Here is an 11,644-nt window from a genome sequence, read left to right on the forward strand (position 1 = left end):
TTAACTTCAGGTGAAACCAGGTGTCATGGCAACACAGAATTTTAAGAGGTACCTTCTTTTAAATTTGTATAGAGAAGGAAAAAATATTGCTAGTTTGTTTCTTCCTGCTGCTTAAGAGAGATAAAAATGTCTGACACTTGCAAGCTATTTCCTCCGTTTGGAGACCCCTGGCCTTCCTGCCTGTTACCCTCTCATTCCCCACTTTTCTTTTAGGAGAATTATGTTGCCTAGGGAAAAGGGGCATCGTTCTCATTCCATAACTGCTTCTGAGCTGAGAAGGGGCATTGTCCCTAAATTGGCGAGGCAACATATTCTCCTAATCCTCATATTGAGGATATCTGATCCAGGGGCCCCCATAGTAGTTGGAGGAATTTGCAGCAGTAGCAGGAGTTTGAGCAACCATTTGTACCTTAAAAGATTTCATGTGGCTGGAAACAAATCCAGTTATGCAATTACAGATGCAGGGAGCAAACAGTAAAAACAAAACAATCAGAATTATTGTAATTAAGATAGTTGCCCACCATGGGGAACTAGTTAACGCCTCCCAAAGTGGGCAATTCAGGAGTATCCATGGCCCCAATCATCTTGTTCGTGTGTTTAGTAAAATGAGTAACATTCGTGCTCGTATCAGGTATATATGTACAGCATTGGGTATGAATAATAGCACACGTTCCTCCTTGCGCAGCTGTCAGAATATCTAAAGCCAATCTGTTTTATAAGACCACCTTTCTAATTTGTGCTTGTTCAGCATTAAGGGCTGAAATAGCCTTTTGAGAATCTTGTAATGCCTGTTGAGTAAAATTAGTCAAAGCATCCACTCGTAGCATAACATCTGTAGTTCCCAAAGAGGGAACAAACACTGCAGCCAAATAATCATACCAGTGAAATACAAACCGCGCCCACCAAGTTTTAAGGTGAGGTAAATTAGCAGGCTTTTCTGGAAGCTGTGAAAATATAAAGCTGTGAGTAAAGGCTAGACCCAGGGTGCATCGCCCTATCCAACCAGGGGGAAGCCATGCCCATAGGTAAGAGCCACATATCCAATAAGTCCCATTTGGAGCAATCCAGCATGACTGAGATATCCAGTCCCAATTAGTGCCTGGCCAGACAAAGGGAGGACCTGAACTGGGGTTGGAAAACACGGGAATGATTATGTTGCATATTTCCTGCGGCAAAAATCCCAATGGTTTCCAATCATTGTAATTAAGTTGTTGACTAACTTTTGGGGATGACTCTGTTCCCAGCATACAGGGGCAGTAGATATTAAACGTCCTTTTTCAGGAGTTAGCCATATAACCTCATCCCATATTTGATAAATGTCAGGTAAAAAACCATTAGATCTAGACCTATTTGCCTTATGCGTAGCAAAATAGTCATTGAACCGAGGCAATGCATAATCAAAATTAAAAGTCACATTATGTCCATAGTTAAAGTACAAAGTGTTGCACCAGTCCATTTTAGCATTGGTAGATGTCATCAGATGAAGAAGAGGCATCGCATGTGATTGCTGTTGAAGGTATTCACAGACTTGGAGAAAGTATTTTCCTTGAAGTGGAGATGTCCACCACAGGAAGCCTTCCACTGATAAAGAGGGGAGTGCTACGTAGACCCAGCAGTTAGACCGATTGTGGAATGCAGTATAGGAGTGAGCCCAGGACAGGAAGGCATTGTCTTGAGGATCAAACGGCAGACTCAGGATATTTGGAGTCAGCAGAAGTAAGCTCACATTGGTTATCAGGCCCATCTGAAAAGTACAAAGTCAGAGCATAGAAAGTAAAGACATAAAAAGACATGTCACTTAGTTTTGGTCAGGGTGCCACCTGTTAACTTGAGTGTGATGTACACACGAATCAATTCCTGGCACTTTGACAGCTGTGGGAGAAGAAAGAATAACCTGTTAAGGGCCTTCCCAGAGGGGCTAGAGGGATGGGCCCCTAGATCCCAATGTTTTTATGAGGACCTCAGTTCCTGGCTCAAATAGAGGGTTGCTTGACTCAGAGGCGGAGTCAGGAGATGTCTCCCGGAGTCTGTTTATGCCTGTTGAAAAGCTGAGAGCTGAGTTACATAACTAGTTAATTCCAAGGCTTCAGGGTCTATAAAAATGTCTGTGCATAAGAAAGACCTTCCATAAATACATTCAAAGGGGGACAGTCCCTCCTTTTTGGGGGGCAGTTCGAGCCCTCATTAAAGCTGTGGGTAGGACTTTAATCCAATTGTCCTGCGTCTCTGTGTCTCATTTGCACAGATGTCTTTTGATAATGTCATTAGCTTTTTCAACCTTTCCTGAGGATTGGGGTCTCCAGGAACAGTGTAAGTGATATTCTATCCATAGAGCTTTAGATGAGTTACAGCAGCTTTAAAGGCGGAGCCATTGTCAGTCTGAAGGCTCCGTGGCAGCCCAAACCTGGGGATAATTTCATGGATTAAAATCTTTATAACCTCCTTAGCCTCTTCACTACGACAGGGAAAAGCCTCAATCCATCCAGTAAAAGTATCTACCCAAACTTGTAAACAAGAATATCCATTAGCTTTTGGCATATGAGTAAAATCAATTTCCCAGTCCTCTCCAGGATACTTCCCACTTCGTTTTAATCCAAATTTTGCTAGCTTTTCAGTCTTTGGGTTATTTTTCTGACAAAGCTCACACCTTTTGATAATATTCTTTAAAGTTTTCATTACATTTTTACCTTCAAACAAACGAGAAGCCATTTGGTAAGTACTCTCTGCACCCAAATGAAAACTCTGATGTAAACCCTTAAGAATTTTCCATTGAGCAGTTCCAGGAATTATTGATCATCCATCTTCGGACTGTAACCGTCTTTTATCAGTAATCTTTGCTCTTCTTTTTCAATATCTTTCTAATTCTTCCTCAGTATATTGTGTTTTTACTTGTTCCACAGGACCTGTCCACATCAAAGGCATCTGCAGTGAAGGGGTTTCTTAAAGTGCCACTTTTCTGGCTTGACAGTCAGCCAGTTGATTACCTTCAGCTGCTTTACTCCCATCCCTGCTGTGCCCTTTGCAATGCATAACAGCTACTTCTTTAGGACAATATATAGCAGTTAAAAGTCTCTGTCTCTGAAATGTTTAATAGGTTCTCCTGTTGCCCTTTTAAACTGTCTTTCTTTCCATATTGCAGCATGATCATGTAAAGTCAAATAAGCATATTTAGAATCCGTGTAGATATTTACCCGCTGCCCTTTGCTTAACTCTAGAGCTCGGGTCAGAGCGACAAGCTCCGCTAACTGAGCACTGGTTTCCTGGGGGAGAGGTGTTGCTTCCAAAACCTGTTCAACAGTCACCAGGGCATAACCTGCTTTATGCTTTCCATCCCGAACAAAAGAACTGCCATCTGTAAATATCTCCATGTCAAGATTGTCTAATGGGGTATCTATTAGATCTTTCTGAGCTGCATAGTTTAAAGTTAGGAATTGAGAACAATCATGATCAGGTGTTTCATTTTCCTTCTCAGGAAGGAAAGTATCAGGATTTAAATTTCCACAAACTTTAAGCTTAGTTACTGGTCCTTCTAACAACAATGACTGATATTTAAGAAGCCTACTGTCTGTCATCCAAATATTAACCTTAGAATTTAAGATTCCACTCACATCATGAGAAGTCAGTACAGTAAGATTTTGTCCATTAATTATTTTTAAAGCTTCAAGTGCTAATAAAGCCGCTGCCCCAACTACTCTTAGGCAGTGGGGCCACCCATGTGAAATTATATCTAATTCTCTGCTTAGAAAGCAATAGGTTGCTGGTGAGGCCCTCGGGGGTTGTGTCAAAATTCCCAAGGCCATGCCTTTCCTTTCAGTGACAAACAAATTAAATTCTGACCCTGTGGGCAAGCTCAGAGCTGGGGCTTGCAGGAGAGCAGTCTGAAGAACCTTAAAAGCCTTTTGAGTTTCTGGAGACCAAACCAGTTTGTCAGTTTGGGCCTGGACTGAAGCGACTTAGCAGCAGCAGCAGAGTTTCAGCTATAAGTTTATATAAAGGCTGGGCTAGTTCCCCATAACCCAGAATCCAAAGGCGACAGTAACCTGTGATTCCCCAAAATCCTCTCAATTGTCTTAAAGTCATAGGTAGGGGATGGTTTAGTACAGGTTTAATTCTCTCAGGACCTATGGCCCTAGTCCCTTCTGATGTCATTAGGCCCAGATATCTAATCGATTGTTGACAAAGCTGAGCCTTTTCTCTTGATACCTTGTAACCACAGCCTGCCAGAAAGTTTTAAGAAATCTCTGAGGCTCACAAACAAGCTTCCTCTGTCTCAGCACAGAGCAAAATATCATCTACATATTGTAACACCACCGCTTCAGAGCTATTAAATTTTGTAGATCCCGTGACAAACTTTGTCCAAATAAATGAGGACTGTCACGGAATCCCTGGAGCAAAACTGTCCAGGTTAACTGAGAAGCTAGCTGCATAGGGTCTTCAGAGGCAAATAGAAATTGACTTTCCTCCGCCCAAGGCACTGAATAGAAGGCATCTTTTAAATCAATTACTGAGAAATATTTGGCTCATTCAGGAATTTCAGACAATAGCGTATAAGGATTAGGCACCACGGGCTGAAAAGGAACTACAGCCTCATTTATTATATGTAAATCTTGGACTAGTCTCCATTTACCATTTAATTTCTTTATACCCAAAATAGGAGTGTTGCAAGGACTGTTACAGGGAATTAATAGTCCCTGCTCCTTTAAATTTTCGATGATGTGTTTTAATCCTTCCTTAAACTCAGGTTTCAGTGGATACTGCTTCTTCTGTGGAAATAAGTGTGGGTCTTTGAGCTTGACAACTACAGAAATAACATTTTGTGCTCGACCCACAGATTTTCCATCAGCCCATACTCTAGGATTTATATTTTGTTCAACTAAAGGGAGAGAAAGTGAGGGCTCTATATTCATCAAAACAGAGGCATGGGCCTTGCTCAGTACATCCCTCCCCAAAAGGGGTGAGGGAGATTCTGGCATGATCAGAAACTCGTGTGAAAATAGCACAGAATCCCAGTTACAACATAAATAATAACTGAAATAATACCTTTTGGGTCATCCAGACAGTCCCATTATGGAAGCAGATCTGGAAGAAAGTGGGCCAGGGGCTTCAGTAAGCACAGTGTAAGTTGCCCCAGTATCTAAAAGGAAATCAATGGATTGGCCCCCCACAATTATTAATACCTGGGGTTTCTCGGGTATAATTAGGATGGGAGCTTCTGTGGGGACCCCTGAGCACCTTCAGTCCTGATTGTCTTGAGAGTCCGACCCTGGAGACCTATGCCTCTGAGAGCAGTCTCTCTTCCAGTGTGGTCCTTTGCAGACCGGACATGGAGCCTGGGGCAGCTTAGATGCCTGAGGGCAATCCCGATTGAGGTGCCCCTCCTTTCCACAGTAATAGCAAGCCCATCCCTTTTCACCTGGGTCCCTCTGGGCATCTTTCTCCATCTGTTTAAGAGCGTTTTTCATAGCCATTGCGAAGGCTTCCACCTTTTCCTTTGTCTTTTTTTGCCTTTCTTTTCCTCATATTCCGTACCATAATAGACCATCTGAGCCAGTTATAATAGAGTATCTAAAGGCTGATTTGGTCCATACACCCGTTTTTGTAGCTTACGGCGGATAGCTGGAGCTGACTGAGAAATCTATCTTTTAAGATCACTTTTCCCTCTCCACTTTCGGGATCAATCTCAGTGAATCTGTGAAGAGCTTCTCTTAGTCTATCTAGGAATTTACCAGGAGCTTCCATCTCCTCCTGTTCTATGTCTGCCAATTTGCCATAGTTTAAAGGCTTAGAACGTGTCTGCCTGAGTCCTTCAAGAATACATCTGACAAAATGACTCTGATCCCATCTTCCTAACAGAACCGGTCTAATTGTAAAACAGTATTATATTTAAGAGACCCTCCAACCGGCCACTGTTCACTGTCCTCCAATGGATACCGTGGCCATGCAATATCGCATAGGAGACCAGGTGTGTCTTCTTTAAGCCTTGGGGATCAAATCTATCCCAGTTTTTCAGGATACAGTTCAAAGGAGTGAGACTGGAATTGTTAGCTCCCATCTGTAAGAGAGAAAAAAAAAACTACCAGTGCCATTTTTCTGCCAGAGGTGTCCCTCCCTGCTCTAGACGGGGGTGTAGACAGACTTTACACCAAAAGCTTTTCCTTCTTGGTTGGACTTAGTCTGTCCCTTACTGACACAGGCACTGTCTTCAACCCTCCCGGTTCTATCACTGAGATGGGGTGAGGATGTACCAGGGGTAGACCTGATAGCATGTCTACCTGATGTCCAGCTCTTCACCTTTAACCTTGCTTGCCTCTGATGCTACCCGGGGTGCAATCAGAGTAACCTTCCGGAATGCCTCCCAAGCTAAGACCGCTGGGGAACACATTCATCACCTAAGTGCCTGTGCACGACCCTGAGTATATTCCTGAACACAATAAGACCAATATGAACATAAAGCTGAGGCGTTCTTTTCAAGCATCACCACACCAGTATAAGAGCCTCCTCTGGTCCACTAAGAGCCAGTGTTACCAAAGGAAAAAAAAAAAAAAAACATTGCAGTCTTAATCTGAATAACCTTTAACCTCAGAGATGTTCTTGGGGCTAGAGCTCCATCTAGCTTCCGAACTTCCGATTCTTAGCTAGGCTAGGCACTTTCTTGACTACCAATCCAAGTTTGGGACCTAAGCCACAGTACACAGTAACAGTATAGATCACAAATCCCTTGAAAGTCTATGATCCGATAGATTAAGTTAGTACTTATAATTCCCAAGGAGTTATGAAATGGTCAGAGACCAAAAAGTTTGACCAAGAAAGGAGAGTTCGGTCCACACGTTTTGCCCATTTCTGGTCAGTTTCCGAAGGAGACATTGGGTGCCTCTTGGCACTGGCAAGTCGGTATAAACCCCCGACAGGTTTCTGCCATAAGCCATATGAGATCACTGTGGAACTGCAGAGCAGGGCTCCTCACTTGCTTCACGCAGGGCATGTCATTCATTCACACAAGCACACCATAGATTTAGTAAAGCACAGCAGAAAACGTGTTCACTAAGAGAACAAAGAACTAGAGCTCCAAGCATCCTTACCTTTTCCTGAAGGTTCCCAGACGAGCCCCCAAGATGAAAGGTTGTTGAATCACGACACTGGGATTCTTGGCCCCCAGAGGAGAAGAATTCAATCCGGGGCCAGAGACGAGTCTTGTTTGCTCAGAGCTTTTGTGTAATAAAGTTTTATTAAAGTATAAAGGAGATACAGAAAGCTTCTGATATGGGCATCAGAAGGGGGCAGAAAGAGTACCCCCTGCTAGTCTTCAGCTGGATGTTACATAGTCACTAGCAGTCTGTTAATGAAAGAAAGGAATGTCTCAAAACTCAGAATGGCACCAGGCCCCTCACCCATAAGATGCATTTTGGGATAATCTTGGCACCAAATGGTTTATCTTGGGCCATACAATGATTAACTTGAATCTTGAAGAAGGGCAGATCACCATACAAATAGTTTCATTTACATAGATGAGAGGAACAATATCGGAGTATAACATATTGGTTTATCAAGTAGGTTCTGAGCCAAAAGGCAGAACCGACTTGAAGACAGAGTTTGGGGTAAATGTATAGTGCGTTAGCATAGTTTAAGATAAACATTTCCATAAGAAAAAGGCATTGGTTATCTCTAGGTTTGAGAATAGTTAACTTCAGGTGAAACCAGGTGTCATGGCAACACAGAATTTTAAGAGGTACCTCCTTTTAAATTTGTATAGAGAAGGAAAAAATATTGCTAGTTTGTTTCTTCCTGCTGCTTAAGAGAGATAAAAATGTCTGACACTTGCAAGCTATTTCTTCCATTTGGAGACCCCTGGCCTTCCTGCCTGTTACCCTCTCAGTGTCTGCCTGCAATGCGGGAGACCCGGGTTCAATCCCTGGGTTGGGAAGATTCCCTGGAGAAGGAAATGGCAACCCACTCCAGTACTCTTGCCTGGAAAATTCCATGGACTGAGGAGCCTGGTAAGCTACAGTCCATGGGGTCACAAAAGTCAGACACGACTTAATACCGGCAACAACACTCTCATAATTAGAAAGGGAATTTCTGACATAATTTGTGTATTCTCTATATTCAGTTCATTTACTTTTCTAAGTCATTCTTTCTTGATTTTTGGAGCAACTTTTTTTTTTCACATGAATGAAATCATATCCTCACTCTTTTTAGGTGAAGATTACATTTTGGTTTAGTTGTTTTTGGTCTTAAGAAACAGAAACTCTTTAACATTATCTTCTTTAATTGAGGGTATATTGATAGATATATTCTTGACCTCACACAAGAGCAACTAACTTAACCATTCAAAGTTCAAAACCATAGATAAATCTAATTGTTAAGAAATAAAACTGTTTGCAGGTGATGTTTAGAATCAAGTTATAAGGGACTTACTGCTAGCAAACGTGCACTAATGCATTTAGGTCTTTATATTACGTCACTCTCACTCATACCACAAGCTATCCTCTGTTGGTTCTTAATATTAAGAGCTATCATTTATAAAATGCTCACAATGTGCCAGACTCTAATACACACTATCTCATCAGACCACCTGATCTGCCTCTTGAGAAATCTGTATGCAGATCAGGAAGCAACAGTTAGAACTGAATGTGGAACAACAGACTGGTTCCAAATAGGAAAAAGAGTACAAGGCTGTAAAATGTCACCCTGCTTATTTAACTTTTATGCAGAATACATCATGAGAAATTCTGGGCTGAATGAAGCACAAGCTGGATTCAAGATTGCTGGGAGAAATATCAATAACCTCAGATATGCAGATGACACCACCCTTATGGAAGAAAGCAAAGAACTAAAGAGCCTCTTGATGAAATTGAAAGAGGAGAGTGAAAAAGTTGGCTTAAAGTTCAACATTCAGAAAATGAAGATCATGTCATTCGGTCCCATGACTTCATGGCAAATAGATGGGAAACAGTGGAAACAGTGGCAGACTTTATTTTGGGGGGCTCCAAAATCACTGCAGATGGTGACTGAAGCCATGAAATTAAAAGACTTTTGCTCCTTGGAAGAAAAGCTATTAAAACCTAGACAGCATATTAAAAAGCACAGACATTACTTTGCCAACAAAGGTCTGTCCCATCAAGGCTATGGTTTTTCCAGTAGACATGCATGGATGTGAGAGTTGGACTATAAAAAAAGCTGAGCGCCAAAGATTTGATGCTTTTGAACTGTAGTGTTAGAGAAGATCTTGAGAGTCCCTTGGATTGCAAGGGGATCCAACCAGTCCATCCTAAAGGAGATCAATTCTGGGTATTCACTGGAAGGACTGATGCTGAAGTTGAAACTCCAATACTTTGGCCACCTGATGTGAAGAGCTGACCCAATGAAAAAGACCCTAATGCTGGGAAAGATTGAAGGTGTTAGAAGGGGACAACAGAGGATGAGATGGTTGGATGGCATCACCGACTCAATGGAGATGAGTTCTGGTAAACCCCGGAAGTGGGTGATGGACAGGGAAGCCTGGTGTGCTGTAGTCCATGGGGTCCCAAAGAGTCTGACATGACTGAGGGACTGAACTGAACTGATACACTGTAATTAACTTGCCTGAGGCAACTGAGTATGAAAGGAGGAAGAGCCAAGGAAAAAAAAAGCATAAAATTTTTATTCTCTACACTCTTCTGGTCCCTTAAGCAATTAAGTGGTTTTTGTTATTGTTTACTCACTAAGTCATGTCTGACTCTTTGCATCCCCATGGACTACAGCACACCAGGCTTCTCTGCCTTCACTGTCTCCTGGAGTTTCCTCAAATTCCTGTCCATTGAATCTGAGATGCCATCCAACCATCTCATTCTCTGCTGCCCTCTTTTCCTTTTGCCTTCAATCTTTTCCAGCATCAGGACCTTTTCCAATCAGAGTCTTTTCCTAGGCTGTTCACATCATGTGGCCAGAGTATTGGAGTTTTAGCATCAGTCCCTCAAATGAAACTTCAGGGTTGACTTCCTTCAGGATTGGATAATTGGGATCAATATCTTGTAATATTATGTGGCACTGAAAAATTTTTTAAGTATTTAGTGACAGAAAATGAATGCTATAATGCTAATGAAGAAGTAATTATTACTATTATACAATTAATACGTTGAATATGTTCATCTATATGCATAGATTAAATGCACGAAAGACCTGCATTAAGTGTTTACAATGCTTATGTCTTAATAGTTGACTTGAAAGCCCTACTATTTTTTCTGCTTATTTGATTTTGGTGGAATTTTTATTCTTTATATTAAGTATGTAATTTTTTAAAATTTGAAAAAGTATAATAAATATAAAAACACACAATCTGTTAAAATTTTTTTGAAATATACTTGATGTACAATATTATGTAAGTGGGTTTTCCCTTGTGGCTCAATGTTAAAGAAGCTGCCTGCCAACGCAGAAGACATGGGTTCCATCCCTGGGTCAGGAAGATCCCCTGGAAAAGGTAATGGTAACCCACTTCAGTATTCTTGCTGGGAAGTCCCACGGAAATAGGAGCCTGGTGGGCTACAGCCCATGGGATCACAAAAGAGTCAGATAAAACTTAGCAACTAAACAATGACAATGAATTATGTAAGTCACAGGTTTACAGTATAGTGATTCACAATTTTAAAAGGTCATACTCCAGTTATAGATATTATAAATTATTGGCTATATTCCCTGTGGTGTACAGTATATTCTTGTACCTTATTTTATACATAATAGTTTGTATCTACTAATCCCCTACCACTATATTGCCTGTCCCCCTTTCCCTCTCCCCTCTGGTAATTGCTAGTTTGTTCTCTTTATCTGTGAATCTGTTTCATTTTTGTTATATTTGAAAAATATAGTTTGTTGTGATTTTTAGTTTCCACATATGAGTGATATCATACAGTATTTGTCTTTCTCTATCTTACATTTTTCATTTAGCATAATACCCTCCAAGTCCATCCCAGTCTTTGCTATTTTTATGGATATATATTTGGAGTATATTATGGAATACTCCATAAAATAAAATATTTTATGCCCATACATATAGATAGATAGATAGATAGATAGATAGGTAGATAGATAGATAGATAGATAGTTATTGGAACTAACTATTCTCTTCAATATCTATACACCTGAATGTATCAAATATAGAAAGAACTTTAATAATTCTTTACTTTTAAGCAATGACATTAACCTGGAAAGCTGAAGGAAATGGAAGACATGTATTTACTAGACAGTGAAAAATGGTTTATATTTTCATCATCCTCATCACCTCTCACTGTTTGAGGTAGAATGTGGTTATTTTTGTAGTAGGATTGAGAGGAATGAACAACTTTGTGTCATTTCAGTAGGATATTTTTATTAATATTACCTCTTCTTTTTTAATACCTGAAAATTTAACTAATAGAGTTGAAACAATAATAATAATGGAGTTGAAAAAATAATATGGAATGTTTCCAATCATAATCATTTATAATGTTATTTTAGAATTAAATATAAGTCAGGTCAAGGTAATAATATGTGATTTATTGGATAAAATCAGACCCTGTTAAGAAGTTAAAAAGGTGAGCTATTAATAAATAATGTTTAAGAATATAAGACATTTTCAAAGTAAATCTTCTGAAGACAAAACTATTTTTGCAAACTACATATTTTCCGATAA

General features: G+C 40.5%; 1 pseudogene; it reads right to left on the reverse strand.

Annotated features, from left to right (window-relative positions):
* Positions 1-323: 323 nt before the first annotated feature.
* On the reverse strand, positions 324-1,744 carry LOC138070152 (endogenous retrovirus group PABLB member 1 Env polyprotein-like; annotated as a pseudogene).
* Positions 1,745-11,644: the final 9,900 nt, after the last annotated feature.

The sequence above is a fragment of the Capricornis sumatraensis genome, chromosome 23 (assembly GCF_032405125.1).
Source record: "Capricornis sumatraensis isolate serow.1 chromosome 23, serow.2, whole genome shotgun sequence".
In the NCBI taxonomy this organism is placed as follows: Eukaryota; Metazoa; Chordata; class Mammalia; order Artiodactyla; family Bovidae; genus Capricornis; species Capricornis sumatraensis.